This window comes from Anoplophora glabripennis, unplaced genomic scaffold, assembly GCF_000390285.2.
Source record: "Anoplophora glabripennis isolate ALB-LARVAE unplaced genomic scaffold, Agla_2.0 scaffold14, whole genome shotgun sequence".
Lineage (NCBI taxonomy): Eukaryota > Metazoa > Arthropoda > Insecta > Coleoptera > Cerambycidae > Anoplophora > Anoplophora glabripennis.
The window spans coordinates 220,214-237,954 of record NW_019416352.1 but is presented as its reverse complement, the minus strand read 5'-3'; positions in this window follow the sequence as shown (position 1 = coordinate 237,954).

The following is a 17,741-nucleotide window of genomic DNA, read 5'->3' as shown; positions in this document are numbered from 1 at the left end:
TTGATAGGACGCTACGGAGATACAGGGTATTAAAAGTTTCAAATATTTATATGGTTTTTCCTGTAACTTTACTGGCAAAAAATAAAATTTGGGTGATGACATTTTTTTAATACGGATAACTTATTCCAAAACACTCTCCAGTGGCGTAGTTATTGGGAGAGTAGGAAATCTTTTTTGAAAAAAAAAATCGTACGTCACTGGTTTTTGAAATAATTTTAGATGTTTTCAAAATGTACAATCAATTTGTGGCAATAAAGTATTCTTGTAAAGTATTCGTAAAATTTACTGGTCTTTAGATAATTGGGAAATTAAATAAGAATATATTTAAGTACCTACGTTGCTAATTACCATTTTCTATTGATTTCTAAATGTGTAACAATAAATTCAATACCTAATATTTTTGAGAGATTTTAAAACACTATACAACATCACAAGAAATGTTCAAAATGCTGTCCTTGGGTTGCAATGCATGCTGCGCAGCGTCTCCGCATTGATCGTCTTACACGACTCATAATTCCAGCCGTATTGTGTATGGTTGCGGAACTCTATACAATGCGCTGTCGAAGTACTTCTACATTGGGAACTGAAGTACGATATACCATAGTTTTGAGGTAGTCCCAAAAAAAGTAATCCAAGGGATTTAGGTTGGGGGAACGAGCCGGCCAAGCAATGGGTCCTCCTCTACCAATCCGGTGATTAGGATACTGATTATTCAGCAACTGTCTAACGGTAAGGTTGTAATGAGGTGGCCCTCATCATGCATATACTATAATAATTGACGTAACTTCAATGGCATTCCTTCTAGAAGTGGTGGTAATTCTTCTTATGGGAACCTTTGATAAGTTCTACCATCGACATGGATATGATATGGTCGTAATTGCTAATAACGTTAAGACGTTCCAGATTGTTACATATGATGCTCCCAAATCTATTGATATCTGTCTGGTACTGGTAAATGGGTCTTCATCTACAGATTCCAAAATTCTGTCTTCCAAATAATGAACTGTACGAACAGGTCTTTCTCTTGCTCGACGTTTTCGTAGCGACAAACATGCAGTTTCACGAGCTTGACGGTGAACGCTTGAAAAAGTCCTTGTTGGACAACGTCGATTTGGAAAAGTCTGTCTGTAAAATCATTCAGCTTATCTAGTGGCATTGCCATTCGCTCCACCGTATGTAAAATGTATATCTGCTAATTCAATATTTTTATAATTGAATACCATTTTTATTTATTAAAATCTGTTTTTAGTTGTATGAGAAATATTAAACTTTTTAATCAATAGAAAATGGTAAATAGCGACGTAGGTACTTAAAAGTATCTTCTTATTTGATTCCCCAATTATCTAAAGACCAGTAAATTTTACGAATACTTTACAAGAATACTTTATTGCCACAAATTGATTATGAATTTTAAAAACATTTAAAATTATTTAAAAAACCAGTGGCGTATAATTTTTTTCAAAAAAGGTCCCCTACTCCTCTAATAACTACGCCACTGGAGTGTATTTTGGAATAAGTTATCCATGAAAAAGTAGTCCCTACGAAAAAAAGTCATCCCCCAAATTTTGTCACTCAATCTTTTATTCCAGTGAAGTTACATGAAAAATCATATAAATATTTGAAACTTTTAACACACTGTATCTCCGTAGGAAAGCGTCTTATCAAACATTTTTATAGAACAAATGTTGATTATTTTCATCGATATACGCCATTGAAGTTTGGCAAAACTTATCATTAACACCCTATATACAGATATCAATTTTATAAATGGAAATCTTCGTTATGTATTTCTTGATTTAAAAAGCGTCCAGTTTCAAACTCTATATATATTTCTCATAAAGTGAACACAAACAGGGCAATGAAACGCTAGTCACCGGAAAGCTAACGATATATCTCTATATTTCTAGGAAATTCCAAAACAGACATCCACATACTCTTAATCACATCGTTTCCTTTATTACTGCCCTCGACGTCGATATTTTCCGAAAAATAAAAAGTCAGGAGCGGCATTTTGCAATGGCGCCTCGGACTATTTGTCTAACTATATTACCAGTGGAGTTTCCGGGCGCGATTCCGGTCCGGAATCGAGGGCGGCTACTCGAGACAAGTCGAGGGGTAGGTTGGTGGGGTAAACATTACTCTAGTGAGAAACGATAGCGGAGAAGGCACTACAAAATAATAACGCGGAAAAAAATTATGATTGACTTCTGATGTAATTAAAACTATACAGGGTGTACTGTAACTTACTCTGCAAAATAATTTTTATAAGTGATTGCTATTAGCTCTAGAATTTTCACTTCATTATAAATATTTTAAATTAATTCAAATAGTAAAATATATTTATCTACTATTAATTTATATATTAATTATTCAACTGCATTTGAGCAATTAATAGTATCAATAAACAAGTAGCGTGAGTTTTTATAGTGAGTTATTATAACTCACGCTGGTCTTCTACAATGATAATTCGGTATGTAAATAGTGTACGCAGTAAATTCTTGGAAATTTTTAAGCCGATAAATACGTTCCATTGGTGTAAAATGGAAAGAATTTTTAACAAGTGGAAAGGAATGAATAATTAAAAGATTTTAAAATTATTAAATTGCCAACGCTTCTCAGTAGGCGGAACTGTCAATTATTATCATTGAGGGGACTAATGTCATTTGATATTTTAACAAAATAATTTTGACGTTTTCAAATCAATTTCTAATAATAGTCCTAAAAAAGATGAATTTAGATAGCGAAGATGAGTTATTATGTCCACCTCCAGAAATAAGAGAAGTAGCTAATAATGCAATACAGAATTTATTACCAGAAAAATCAAAAAACAAGTATAAAGGTGTACATAAAAATTTTCAAGATTGGTGTAGCAATAATAACGTTAACTCGTTTACAGAAAATGTAGTCGTAGATAAAGTATAGTATTCAACTTGCGGTAATGGTCATAACTCACTTGATGAATTACAGCACTCGCCTGCGTCTCGTGCTGCAAACTTCATCTGCGTGAGTTATGACCTGCATTACCGTTCGTTAAATAATATACTATTTTAAACCGCCGATCAAACTCTATCAAATTACATTATTAGATCGCCGCCATGGTAACATATGTCAAAATTGCTATAGTCAACGGTTTTTGTTCAAAAAGCACACTATATATTTTTTTATAAATTCTAGAAGATATTTTTTTCTGCGTTCAGCTATGCAAGGAAGTCTATAGTTTCATTATAAATATTGCTAGGAAAACAAAAAAAGATGAAGCCTACTTTCAGTAGCTTTATTCTGAAAAATGATAATCAGCTGCGGAAACAAGGTAATATGTTTTTTAATGTAACATATTTTATTTTTAATACGATAATAATATGACAATTTAAAACAATACTTATTTTAAATATTCAAAATGGCCTGCATTTGCTTCCAAACACAGAATAGCTCTGTTTATCACTCCCCCACCCCTACAAACACATTCTAGTGTTTCTTCCTTTAATCTCCGACATTCTACTCTTATTCTGTTTTTAAGGTCGCCAATATCATTTAATGTCGAAGAGAACTTTCTCTTTTAGGTAATGCTAAAGAACGAATTCTATAAAAGTGAGATCCGGAGATCTAGCAGGCCATTTAGCATCTTTATCGAAAGTTCTTCAGCTCTTGCCCTTCTAGGTTTAAAAACTCTTCTTTTCTTTTGAAAACTTCCATCTGCCGCCAAATTCATGGCTAACCTTCCGAAAATTTTATTTGACGGAAATTCTCTGTGGAAACGATAAATACCTGGCAGCTTTAGCGTTCTTTCGGCACTCTCCATAAATTAAGATCATATCTAGTTTTTTTTGGTTACTGTAAGTATTCATGTTATAGTTAGTTATAGATGGAATAGGTAGGTATAAAATTTTGGTTTGACAAATCGTTATTTAGAAACGTAAAAATTCAGTTTTTTCCGCAGCCGGCTATCATTTTCCAGAATAAAGCTACTGAACGTATTTCTATTGAAACTATAGACTTCCTTATATAGCTGTGCCATCTGAGCAAAAATAGTTGACTATAGCAATTTTGACATATGTTACCATGGAGACCATCTAATAATGTAATTTGATAGAGTTTGAGCGGCGATTTAAAAATGTACAAGGTTTGTTGTAGCTATTTGTTAAAATAAAAGAGATACGAGGCCGCGAATATTAAACTAAATCACCCGGTATATATTTTACATGCCTCAACTAGCATTGAATTAGACCAGCAATATCTAGCAAATAGCAAATAATTTATAACTATCTAAAGTAAATAGTGATAGTGTTTTCATTTTGTCTATATTTCTAAATGTTGGTAGTGCTAAAAAATTAAAAAAAAAAATAATTTTGTAATCTTTGGATCTTTTAATCTGAAACATTTGACCTTGAAACGGTTATCTCTCTTCTCCACATACGAAAAGTGATGATTGGAATAATAATATTTTTATAATTTCATGGAATGCGTTAGAGAAATGACAGAACAGTATTATCTAAATAAACGTCACAGTTATATTATTTCTAATTCTAAAAAGAAAATCAAAAAATGAAACGTTTGAACGTTCAATAGTTTCCGTTCTTGTTTTGTAGGTTACTACTTTTAGACAACCCTGACAACAAAGAAAAAATCATAGCAAAAGTTTCAAGTATGTAATATGACAAAAACCATAGCTATACCTTTAAATCATGACTCATATCAAATTCTTCATAAATTTTGATATGAATAATTAAGATCTGCCGTGTTGTACTTCAAATTAAATCTATTAGAAATATTATTCGGACCGTGTCTTTTTTTAAATCTCAACCTCTACAAGACAGTTTATTGTAATTTTTTAACGAGGACTGTTTACATGAAAAACATCAACACCGTGTACTAACACGCAACCAAAATAGAAAAAAAACACATTGCCAGCCTCGGTTATGTAGACGAAAGCCGGGACAAAAGCTTACGCTGTTACAGGTGGCGGCGGCGTTTCGCGCCGCTTCTACATCATTCCGGTGGCTGGATTGATGACTCCGACGGCTCCCATCCGACAGAAGTCCAGATTCATTCCGGGGCCGAAATGCTGACCAAGATCGGTTATTTAAGTTTAGTTTTCTTTAATCATATGCGCGATATTATATTTTTATTTGTATGTTTTCTCTATGACCGTTCTGTAATACACACTGACGAGTATTCTATAATTTTTAACATTAAGCAGAATAATATAAAAGAACAAAAATACATACATAATACATATATAAGCACGGAATAGATAAATAATAATAATAATAATATTTATTTATTTGTCCAACAGAATACTTCCAATTACAGAACAAAGTAAAAAACAACAGAAACTAGTAATAATACAGATAAAGATAAAATATTAATACAATAACTAGACTAAATGAATAATACTGAAATATAGATTAGAAATAAACAAATACATGTATAAATTACAGTAGCACACATTAGCGAGCAGTATTCGAATTTGGAACGAACATATCATTGATACAGATTAATCAGAACATTGTTGTCACGGGACTCTTGACCCATTCTAAAGATAAAACCCAACATCCTCATGGATGATGAGACAGTCATCTCAATATGTGAGGAACAACTAAGTTTATTGTCGAAAAGCACTCCCAGATCTTTAACTTCATCTATTCGTGTCAGAATTTCAGAGTCAGTTCGGTAGTCATAAATAATTACATTGAATTTACATGAGAATATAACAGTCTTACACTTGGAGATATTTAGAATGAGGTAATTTGACACGCACCAGTGAGTTAATTTTTCCAAATTCAGTTGCAAACAGTCACAGTCATGTTTTGATTCGATAGCCGAAAATATTTTCAAATCGTCAACGAAAAATAACTTATCACATGTAATGAGTGAGCTCAAATCATTGATAAAAATAGAAAAAAGCAATGGGCCTAGGTTGGAACCTTGTGGAACGCCTGATGTAGATTTGAAACCATTAAATGTAACATATTGGGAGCGATTTGACCAATAAGAAGCGAATAATTTAATCAAAAACGCAAAAAAAACATGTCTCTTCAACTTCAGCAACAGTAGCTTATGGTCAACTCTGTCGAACGCCTTCGAAAAATCAGTGTACACCACATCTACCTGCCCTTGCTGGTCGATAATATTAGATAAATATTGAGTAAAACAAATCAAGTTCGTATTAGTAGAGCGCTTATTCCTAAAACCATGCTCGTCTATAGAAACAAATGAACGAATAAGAGGATAGATGCGATTATACAAAGATATCTCGAAAACTTTGGCGAAATTGCAGAGTAAAGTTATAGGTCTATAATTAATTATGTAAGCAGAATCACCATTCTTTAATATAGGACAAACACTGGCAGATTTCCATAGATCGGGAAATATATTAAGTTTAAGAAAAAGATTAAAAATTATAGCAAGTGGGCGAGATAACGCAGAGGCAAAGTTTCTTATAAATACAACGAATATGGATGTCAATGACATCAGTCTGTTTAAACGAAATAATATTCATGTCTTAAAAATATTGAATACTTTTGTGACAAGTCAACATTATTGACAGCTGAAACCCGGTTCATCAAATGAAACATCACCATAAGTTGGGCATAACTTGTAGTTCTACGAGTAGCTAGGAACATTATATTGAAACAAAGCCAACAGATTGGAGTCATGCAACCAGATCATTTAAAATTTTATAACTGAATGTAAATGTTAGAATAACACGCCTGTTGTACAATGTGTTCAAATTCAAAGCAAGATTCCTGCTACAAACGAAACGATTATCCGATGGTGCATTGTATTTCCTAAAGTACAAATACCTTTAAAAATTATTATGCGCTTTCTCCACATTGTTAATATCAACAAATTGTTGTGTTTGCCACAGCAATGAACTATCCTCAAGCCTTACTAAAGCGTAATAAAGTTTAATAATTGAATTCGCGTTACGGAAGTTCTTTGATCCTCTAATTACAAAATCTAAAGTTTTGTAAGCAGATAAAGTTATATACTCAAATTGGCCTTTAAATAAAGTTTCGTGTCAAATGGTCCTTCACATATTTAGTTTTGTTGAGGATATATTATACTCCGTTTTACAAGGACGTATTATACAGGGTGTTCCTTAATAACGTGCTAATATTAATGTGGTTATTCTTGGGTCCATTTTAAGAAAAAAATTCTTAATTATGAACATATGTCCTAAAAGTCTTAATTTTTTAACTACAGGGTGCTGAAGTTTTATGAAAACAAATTTTTTATGATAACTGGTATTACCTTAGATATTTTTTCAAATTTGGTACACGCCTTCTATTCTTCGAGATGCATTTTCTGATGTACAAACAATTTTATTATTTTTGCCAGTGGCATCTGTACAGGTTTTGTATTGAATATTTTTGAAGAAAAATATGTTACGCCACTGCTTTTTCTTAAAGTAAAAATCATTTTTGAAATGCTCATTCCTTTCTGAGCAAATGTGGTGTCCCGAATTTCTTTCGTTTGACGTAAGGTTTTCGCATAAAAAAATTAAATTCATTCATTTGCATCTTATTGGACCACTTACGAGAAAAAATTTATTTGTATGTAACTTTGAACAATAATTTATTTAAGATAATAACTTTTAAACGTTGAAATTATGAAATTACATACATTTTGTAATGGCGTAACGTATTTTTCTTCAAAAATATTCAATACAAAACCTGTACAAACGCAACTGGCAAAAATAATAAAATTGTACATCAGAAAATGCATCTCGATGAATAGAAGGCGTCTACCATATTTGAGAAAATATCTAGGGTAATACCAAAATTATCATAAAAAAATGTTTTTTCATAAAACTTTAGCACAATGTAGTTCAAAAGTTAAGACTTTTAGGACATATGTTTATATGAAGTTTTTTTCTTAAAATGGACCCAAGAATAACCTCCTTAAATATTAGCACGTTATTAAGAAACACCCTGTATACATCTCATTACCTTGAAGAGTGAATGATACTGTACACCATTTCCCGATATTGAAATTAAGTTTGTTTCCTCTTCTCGATGAAGAATATCATTTTGTAATAAATTACAGTTATTTTAAGTGAGTATTTCTCTATATATTTTCAGTTCGTTTACATATAGAATCATTCATAAAAAAAAGAAACAACAGCGGCCCCAAGTGGAAACCTCGGGGAACACTTAAATAAGTTTTATATTCATTTGAAATGGTACCTTTATATTTTACTGAGAATGTTCTATTTCGTAAATATCTGTAAGTATTGTACACAATACACTGAGCTCGCTAAGTTTGGAATAAATTCGATAAATCGTTATTGAAGGGTTTTGACAGGAAATTCTCGGACACGTCAATTTTAGTTTGTAAAATGTCACTTTTTTCAGCCATCGACTTTTTTTTGTTTTGTTTGTTTTTGAGCTATGACGTCATCGGCAATTTTTTAAATGGCATCCCATATTTTTTCCAAGGATTTCGATAGATCACATTTTTCTGAGTAGGAATATGTCAAAAACGTATGACCTTCAAGATGGAAATTTTCGAGATAATAGACAGTTTAACTTGATTGTAGATGATCATGATACTAATTTGAGCATGCGCAACGGTCAAATTCTACGTATATGTTATGTCCGATACATAACTTAAACTGAGGTTCCAAAGTTTTAAGGATGTACCATATACAAGGTATCGAGTGAGTCAAGTTTTTTTATAGCTTATCGAACATTTTAAGAGATTTTAGGAGCAATTTGTTTAATTTTTTACGTAATAATCAACAACAATTTTAACAAATAAAAAAAGGTTTCTGTGCAAATGATAAATAATTAAAGTAAACAAGAAAACCTCAGGAAATTTTCAAAGTGACCTCCATTCACTTCTTGGCAATATCCCATTCGCCACTGAAACTCCTGCAGAACCTTATGAAGAATATCTAGTTGAATGGCTCGAATTTCAATGCGAATTCTGTCCTTTAATTCTTCAATGGTATGTGGACTATTGAAGTAGACTTTGCTCTTTAAATAGCCCCATAAAAAGTAGTCTAGGGGAGTGAGATCCAGAGATCTAGGGGACCATTCGATAGTTCTTCTTCGACCAATCCAACGGTTAGCAAATATTTGGTTTAAATAGTTGCGAACGATCACTGCAAAATGAGGAGGTGCACCGTCTTGTTGGTACCATATCGTGTTATTGGGCAGATCGGGATCTACGTCATTTGGGTAAAGCACCGCAAGTGCAGGGACTAAAACGTCTCTTAAAAATTCAAAATATTTTTCACCTGTTAATGCGCCTTCAATGAAAAATGGACCCAAAATGCTGTTACCGACAAGGCCAGCCCAAACGTTAATTTTTCGTGGAAACTGACTACGAGTTTCCATTTTCCAGTGTGGATTTTCAGGAGTCCAATATCTACAATTTCTAAAAACTTTTGCTCTATTTTACTAACTGTGAACTGTAATTGGTTCTCTGTTTGGATATTTGTTGTTAAATAAATGGCAAACTACTTCTACTTGTGTGCGAGTTCTGTCCCCATAACCGATCATCATCAAAATTTCGATTCTTTCCCTTTCACTCAAACGACGGACCATTTTCAAATAAAATGAATTCTGATAGAATAATGATTAATTAACTTAAAATAAAATACAAACTTGCGAGGGCAAACTTCAAAATTCTGACAACTATAAAAACTGTAATTTTTCCAGCGCTTCCTTGATAAATGATTAGTATTTTGTCATCGTATTTTGTATAATGCGTTCTTGAAACTTTGGAACCGAATATCTCGAAAACTTCCATTTTGAAGGTCATACGTTTTTGACATATTCGTCCTCAGAAAAATGTGCTCTATCGAAATCCGTGGAAAAAAATATGGGTTGCCATTTAAAAAAATTGTCGGTGCCGTCATAGCTCAAAAACAAACAAAACAAAAAAAGTCGATGGCTGAAAAAAGTGACATTTTATAAACTAAAGTTGATGTGTCCGAGCATTTCCTGCCAAAACCTTTCAATAACGATTTATCGAATTTATTCCAAACTTTACGAGCTCAGTGTTATAAAACATAAACCTCAAAAAACGGGTCAATTAAGGTCAGATATGACGAATTTTCAAAAAATAACAACTTCGCGCCAAATTTGGTATACGGTATTTGGGGTCGCTGATCACGGACCCGAGGTCAATTTTGCAGCATTCAAGATGGCGGATCCAAAATGGCCGCCAAATTTTTGAAAAAATAACAAATTCGCATCAAATTTGGTAGAAGGGGGTTTTCGGGGTCGCTGATCACGAATTCGAGGTCAATTTTGGAAAATTCAGGATGGCGGCTGACCAAATTTTCAAAAAATAACACATTCGCGCCAAATTTGGTATACGGGGGTTTTCGAGGTCACTGATCACGAATCCGAGATCAGATTTATAAAATTCAATCCGTGAATAGATCTTTTACAGAAAAAAAACATGATATAGCAGAAAAGAGTAGATTAACACACGATTGGGTACTCAGGTTATAAAGTAAAATATTATAAAATGAGTTTCGCAATTCTGACTCCAAATACGTAATCAGCGACCCCGAAAACCCCCGTATACCAAATTAGCTGCGATTCTATTATTAATTGAAAATTTGGTAGCAATTGTGGATCCGCCATCTTGAATTTTGCAAGTATGACCTCGGATCCGTAGTCAGCGACCCCGAAAACCCCCGTATACCAAATTTGCTGCGATTCTGTTATTTTTTGAAAATTTAGTTGGCCATCTTGGATTCGCCATCTTGAATTTTGCAAAATTGACCTCGGATCCGTGATCAGCGACCCAGAAAAACTCCGTATACCAAATTTGGCGCGAATCTGTTATTGTTTGAAATTTCGTGATATCTGACTTTAATTGACCCGTTTTTTTGAGGTTAGAAAATTAATGCTGACCGCGGATTCACATTGGGCGGGGTCTTAACTAATGAATATTTGAATATAGAAAAAAAAATTTTTGTATTTTTCCTAGCACTTTTAATGAATTTTTACTATTTTTTACCTGTTTTTGAGGTTAGAAAATTCCTGTGATGTGATAGCTCAATTCTAATACCGGATTCGTGATCAGGAGGCAAATATGCTACAGATGATGTCGCATGATAAGTACAGACTACTTTTCTTTTTTTGTGTGTTCTTATTAGCAGTAGGTACCTTTTAATATATTCGCCACTGGCTGACATATTTGTAAATAAATGAATTTTTGCCTTTAACTAGATTAATTTCTCAGTCACACACAAAAAAGTTTCCTGTCAAAGACATGAGTACATCAATTTTGTGTATTTTTTATGCTGAATCCGAATCTCCAGCCCAAAAACCGATTTTCCAGATCATTTTTTAGTAAAACGCTCTAATATCCTCTTAACATAATCCGCCATAATCGATTCGTCATTTTGGATTTAAGAATTTCCGATTTGAAACCTTATATTCCTGATTGGCGACCTTGAAAACCACCGAGTAACAAGTTTCAGCCATAATCGTCAAATTTTGATTGCTTCTTCGATTTTTACATGCGCCATATTGGATGCGTCATCTTTTACTCAAAAATTTTCGAGTTCGGACTTTAGATTCGTAATCAGCGACCTCAAAATTGCGGACGGTCTGTACAATATTCACTCCTATGTAACCTTTTTTTATTTTCAATTGGCGTTTAAAATTTCATTCCAATTTACTCGCCGGGGGGAAAGCTTTCAATCGAGCTCCAATTTTTTTTAAACGCGACGGCTTCTAATTGAAATTAGGAAAATTCGACTGCTAGATTGTTGAATCTCATGTCGAGGGCCAATTATTCCATCAATCGATGGGCTTTATTCAGATAAAGAACTTCTTAATATTTAAGCATCTACGGAGAGCAGCTGTCAGACACAATCTTCAACGATACGATTACGGTTCGACGTTGCAAAGATCAAAGGAAACGATGCCTAACGATGCGATAGTTAGTATTTAAACCAGCAGGTATAATGAAAGGAGTACACTGTAACCACAAGTGCTGCGAATCGAAAACTAGTAATAACTGGAAAGGAATTGTAAAATAGCGTTTTCAGTGCATTACTTTTTCTATAGAAGGTCTTGACTAAAATCCGAGTATCTGAACTGAAAAACTACACTAATTTTGTAAGAGAAAAATATCGCTTAAAAATTTCAAATATTTATTATTATACAGGGTGTCTCATAATTAGCTGCCAACCCTGAACATGCCGATTCTATGATCAAAACTAAGTAAAAAAGTTCATATGAACATGGGTCCGGAAATGCTTCCTAAGGGCACAGGGACCCATTGAAGAGGGAGGAATGGAAATCATTTTTTTGCAATATCTCTCAATCGCGTTGTGATAAATGAATGAAATTTGGTATACACAGCTAAATTTTGATGAGCAATTTGATGGACTAATCCATTTATTTCCACAAGGTCCATTGGGGTGGGTACGGGGGGGCCCTTGGTACTTTGCGTGTGTAACTTTTTCATCTTTGACTTTTTAACAAATTGGACAGCAAATTCCGTTTTCCCGAACTGTTTTACGTTAAAAAGGTACTCTTGTTTCAAATCGTTATCTTTAACGGTTTCTGAGAAAATCGCTCTTGAATTAATCCCACTTTGGTCAATTTCATAGTAATTTAAACAAAATTATCAAGGTATTCTTATGTCAAAGTATTGTCAACCCGATTGCCAATTTAATAGTTCTAAGCGAAAAAAATGGAAGAGTTTACGGGACAAGAGTTAGTTGATATGATATTTATTTATGGCTTTTGCGATGGTAATGCTGCAGCGGCAGAACGCGAGTACGGGAGAAGGTTTCCAAACCGAAGGCTGCCATCAAGGAGGACATTCCCTACGGTATTCCGCAACTTAGCTGCAACCGCCACTTTTCGAAAGGCACCGGGTCAAGGACGTCCCAGGATTAATAGGGAAGCGGAGGTCCTTGACGCTATTGAACAAGATCCTACGACTAGCATACGGAACATTTCAAGGCAAATAAATGTTCCTCGGCCAACGGTACTACATATCTTAAAGATTTCCTTAACAGAATTGATTAGATGTGCTACTAACATTTCAGGTTGGAAGAATATTAAAGCGACAAGGTCTACATGCCTATCACTATCGACGTGTACATGGCTTGATACCAGAAGATTTTGCGCCACGTATGCAATTTTGTCGCTGGATTTTGTCGCTGGACAACGAGCAAGCTTCCAAAATTTTGTGGTGTGACGAAGCTACTTTTACCCGAAATGGAAAATTAAATTTTCATAATTCTCATTATTGGGAAGAAGAGAACCCACATGTTGTTCGGAGAACAAACTTCCAGCAACGGTTTTCCATAAATTTATGGGCGGGAATAATTCACGACACTCTGATTGGACCTATTGAAATTCCACAACGTCTCAATTCAAATCTTTATTTAAACTTACTTCAAGAAAATCTTCCCCAAATTCTCGATGATCTGCCTCTAAATTTACGACGTAACATGTTTTTTCAACACGATGGAGCCCCGGCACATAGTGGTCGCAATGTTCTAAATTTCCTAAACGAAAATTTCGCTGGACGGTGGATAGGGAGGCACGGACCGGTAGCTTGGCCGCCGCGTTCTCCCGACCTAACCCCGCTGGACTTCTTTTTCTGGGGATATCTAAATCAAAAAGTTTACGCCACCGAAGTCGATACCCGTGAGGAATTGCTGCAGCGTATCAATGATGCAGCCAATGAAATTCGTCAAAACCGTTTTAGCATCTTAATAGCTTCGAGAAGTGTTACACGTAGGGCAAGACTTTGTATCAGAGAAGGTGGAGGGTTTTTTGAACAGTTTTTAAAATAGCTTGTTGTCTGTTATCAAAATTAAGTTTCCATCTTATGATCCCTTCGAAAAGTGACGGTTGCAGCTAAATTGCGGAATACAGTGAGGAATGTCCTCCTTGATGTCAGCCTTCTGTTTGGAAACCTTCTGCCGTACTCGCGTTCTGCCGCGCAGCATTACCATCGCAAAAGCCATAAACAAATCATCATATCATAATTGTTCTACATCAATAATGTGTATTACTGATTACGTATTAAATTATTATTATTATTTTTTGTTTAAATTACTATGAAATTGACCAAAGTGGGATTAATTCAAGAGCGATTTTCTCAGAAACCGTTAAAGATAACGATTTGAAACAAGAGTACCTTTTTAACGTAAAACAGTTCGGGAAAACGGAATTTGCTGTCCAATTTGTTAAAAAGTCAAAGATGAAAAAGTTACACACGCAAAGTACCAAGGGCCCCCCCGTACCCACCCCAATGGACCTTGTGGAAATAAATGGATTAGTCCATCAAATTGCTCATCAAAATTTAGCTGTGTATACCAAATTTCATTCATTTATCACAACGCTATTGAGAGATATTGCAAAAAAATGATTTCCATTCCTCCCTCTTCAATGGGACCTTGTGCCCTTAGGAAGCATTTCCGGACCCATGTTCATATGAACTTTTTTCCTTAGTTTTGATCATAGAATCGGCCTGTTCAGGGTTGGCAGCTAATTACGAGACACCCTGTATATGTATATTATATTATTTTCCAAAATTTTGTTACAATGAACATGTCACGTATTAATATAACAGTAAAAACTGGATAATGAATTTTATCAGTTTCAAAATATTTATTTTCTAGAACTGAATAATTACATACAAAAATTTTTTTTTAAGTACCTATATTATATGTTCGTGCCTATCCATGAGTTGTACAAATATGTATATTTATTGGAAGGGACTAAATATTTAATATTAGAAATGATTTATACGAATTCCAAACACAGTCTCTTCTAGGAAATAAATTTTTTCTATAAAATTAAATTTACTATACCATTTAATGCATAACAATAGTCAACGGAGCAGTACAACATCAGCCATTACTACCTATGCAAGCATATTTTGGGGTGTCAGTGTGCATTATGGATAACACGGATGGTTAAATTGATTATTCGAATGAGGTCTTAATCGGAACTGAAAGAATTGACTTATATATAAATTCTTATATTAATAGAGATGTTATAATTACTATTTACTAATTAATTAAACTGGCCTGAGGGATCTTTTTCATAATTTTCAATGCTTAACCTCTTATAAGTTTGCGGTCGATTTTTGATTAAACTATATTTTTCTGTGAACATAAATTAATAGGAAATCAGGGGTGAAAGATCTGAAAATAATGTTGGTTTGCTTGAATCTCGTTTATTTTTCGTGATGGAGATGAAAATTTATTGACGTAATCACAAAGCCACAGAACCAGCCGAAAGCAAATTTATTGCAATTTGCTTCTAAAAACCAGCTTCGTAAATTCTTTTTTCCGAGCAAAATTTGCCAGTGTCAACTGCTGCTTATACATAGGGATGTTATAGTTGTTTAAGTATTGCATACTTTATAATATAATGCATATAAGTGCTGGCTCTACATCTTAAAAATTTAATGAACTGCCTTCTCAAATGCTCAGATTTGATTGTGTTACAGCCTTTTGCAAACGTTTGAGATTACCCCAAATAAAGTTCCAGAATATTCAGGTCTGGCGATGTAGGTGGCTATTTAATCTGTCCATCTAGTATCTTGGTAAGTTTAATTTAAGTGCAATGCCTGACTTTCAGCGACACTTCCTTAAGTAACGGTAGTAACACCCCTCTAAAAAAGCGTAGATGTGCAAGACCCTTTGATTGATTAAACTATACAGTATATCTTTCCTGTCTTTCAGTACCAATTCAAATATTTAAACTAAAGCGTTAGGTAGCTGTTCCCTAAGGATTCTCCAAATACACTATCGAAAAAATTAGGAACAAAAGATGTCTATGAATTTTTTAATGATCTTAGAAAGGCTGTATCTCCGTGAAAAATGGTCATATCGATATAAACCAAAAAGCGCATTAAATCTTTAGTTTCAATATCTTTAGACAATTTTTTTAAGCTACGGTTATCGAGCAATCAGAAGAAATACATTGATTAAAAAATTTTCCAATTTTTTTAAAGACTTTCCATGGACTCACGAAAATTTTTTCAAATCCAATCAATACAGGTCAGTTAGCTTATTTATTCAGCCTCAATTTGATTTTTTAAATGTTGGTTGCCGAGATATCGATGGTTGAATGAAAAATATCACTTTTGTCTTTAATCATCGATATTTCTGCAAGAAATTATTGCACAGTAAATCCAAGGGCAATTTTGAAAACTTGCAATAAATTCGCTACAAACGCCTGTCATGGTTTTTAAAGACATTTTTTTTGTTCATCATTGACATCAATTTGAAAAAAAGTGCAAAACATGGCTACAGTTTTTTTAAATCCACCGCTAATTTACAAATATTTATTAAAAGACTAATGTTGAAAGAAATTTTTACAGCACAATGTACCCATAATACCCATGTAAATTGACAAGTTGATGCATCATACCGTTTTTCTGATCCAAATGATGAAAGTTTTGGAACAAATTTGAGGGTTGCTTTCGGTGTGCAGCAAAATAAAACTCTCAACGGTAAAATAAAATTATTGAAGACGATAGTACAGTGAAAATAAATGTTGTCGGGGCGAGCGTTCGTTGAAGTGTCCTGATATAGAGTCGCTCGCATGTATATGTATCTGGTCCTGGCGCCAATCTACCGTGGACCTTTCCTGGAACCCTGGTGCGTCTCGCATATGTTCTTTGTCCTTGCAACTGTTAAACCGGTCCGGGCGGCGGCGTTAGCCTGGCACTCTTGACGTAATATTTCAAATGGGTCACTTGCGGGCATGTGTACCCACAAATTAAAGGAACAGGTTTATTGCTTCTGAACATTATGTAATCTTTATCGAAATGAAAAAGAATAATTTTTCTAAACTGTTCCCACAATTGTGTATTAGTTTAAATTTAAGAGATAAAAAAGGTAACTAATAATTTGATGAGCTACAATCCGCTTCTTCGGTTATTTCCTGGGTTTTCTCCCACTTCCACCAGAATTTGTTCTTTTATTTTTATGTGTCTTTCAGATTCAGATTTTTATCAAATTTTCTACTGCTTCGGAGTCGCTGATAAAATCTATTGAACATTCAAGCGCATCAGCAATATGTTATTTTTGTCCCGCTTCTTTTATTAGACACCTGATTCTTTCTATATTACGCACGTTTTTTTTTACTTTACGCCTACTTCCTTACTTTCCACTCGCTTTTTTTACTTTCTATCCGTTTGGTTATTCTTTACGTCCGCGTTTTTCCTTTGCGCTTGCCTTTCTCTTTCATATTTCCTGATTTTTTTGCTTCTTGACAACTTTTTTTTACTTTACGTCCGTTTTTCTTATTTTACGCCCGCTTTTCTTCTGTATGCCTGCTATTTTTATTCCTTCAATAACATTCTCTTTGTTTCTAGAGAAAGGTGCCACATGCGAACTCGCCTTGTTTCTCTCGGAGAGAAAGAAACCATACGGCTTTCCGTAAAGAAGGCTATCTATAAGGGCAATGGGACTCGCTCACTTTAAATATCGCTTATCTCGATAAGTATTCCTTTTGGGTCTTTGGCACGTGACAACTTGTGATCGGGACATCTTAAACTATAACAAATTTCATTTTCAGACAATTTGACGGGTTGCCGATTTTCATTAACTGGTGCATGGTCTTTTTCATGCAAGTTGGATATTGAAAGTGAGTTGTAAATTTTATTGTGCACCCAGTGACGAGAATTCGGTTTTTCTTTTGTAATATTTCTATGTGGGAACCTACGGTTCCACAGTTTCGTAAAAAATACAAATCAGCGAAGTGTCGTTCCTGTATTTCTTTAAG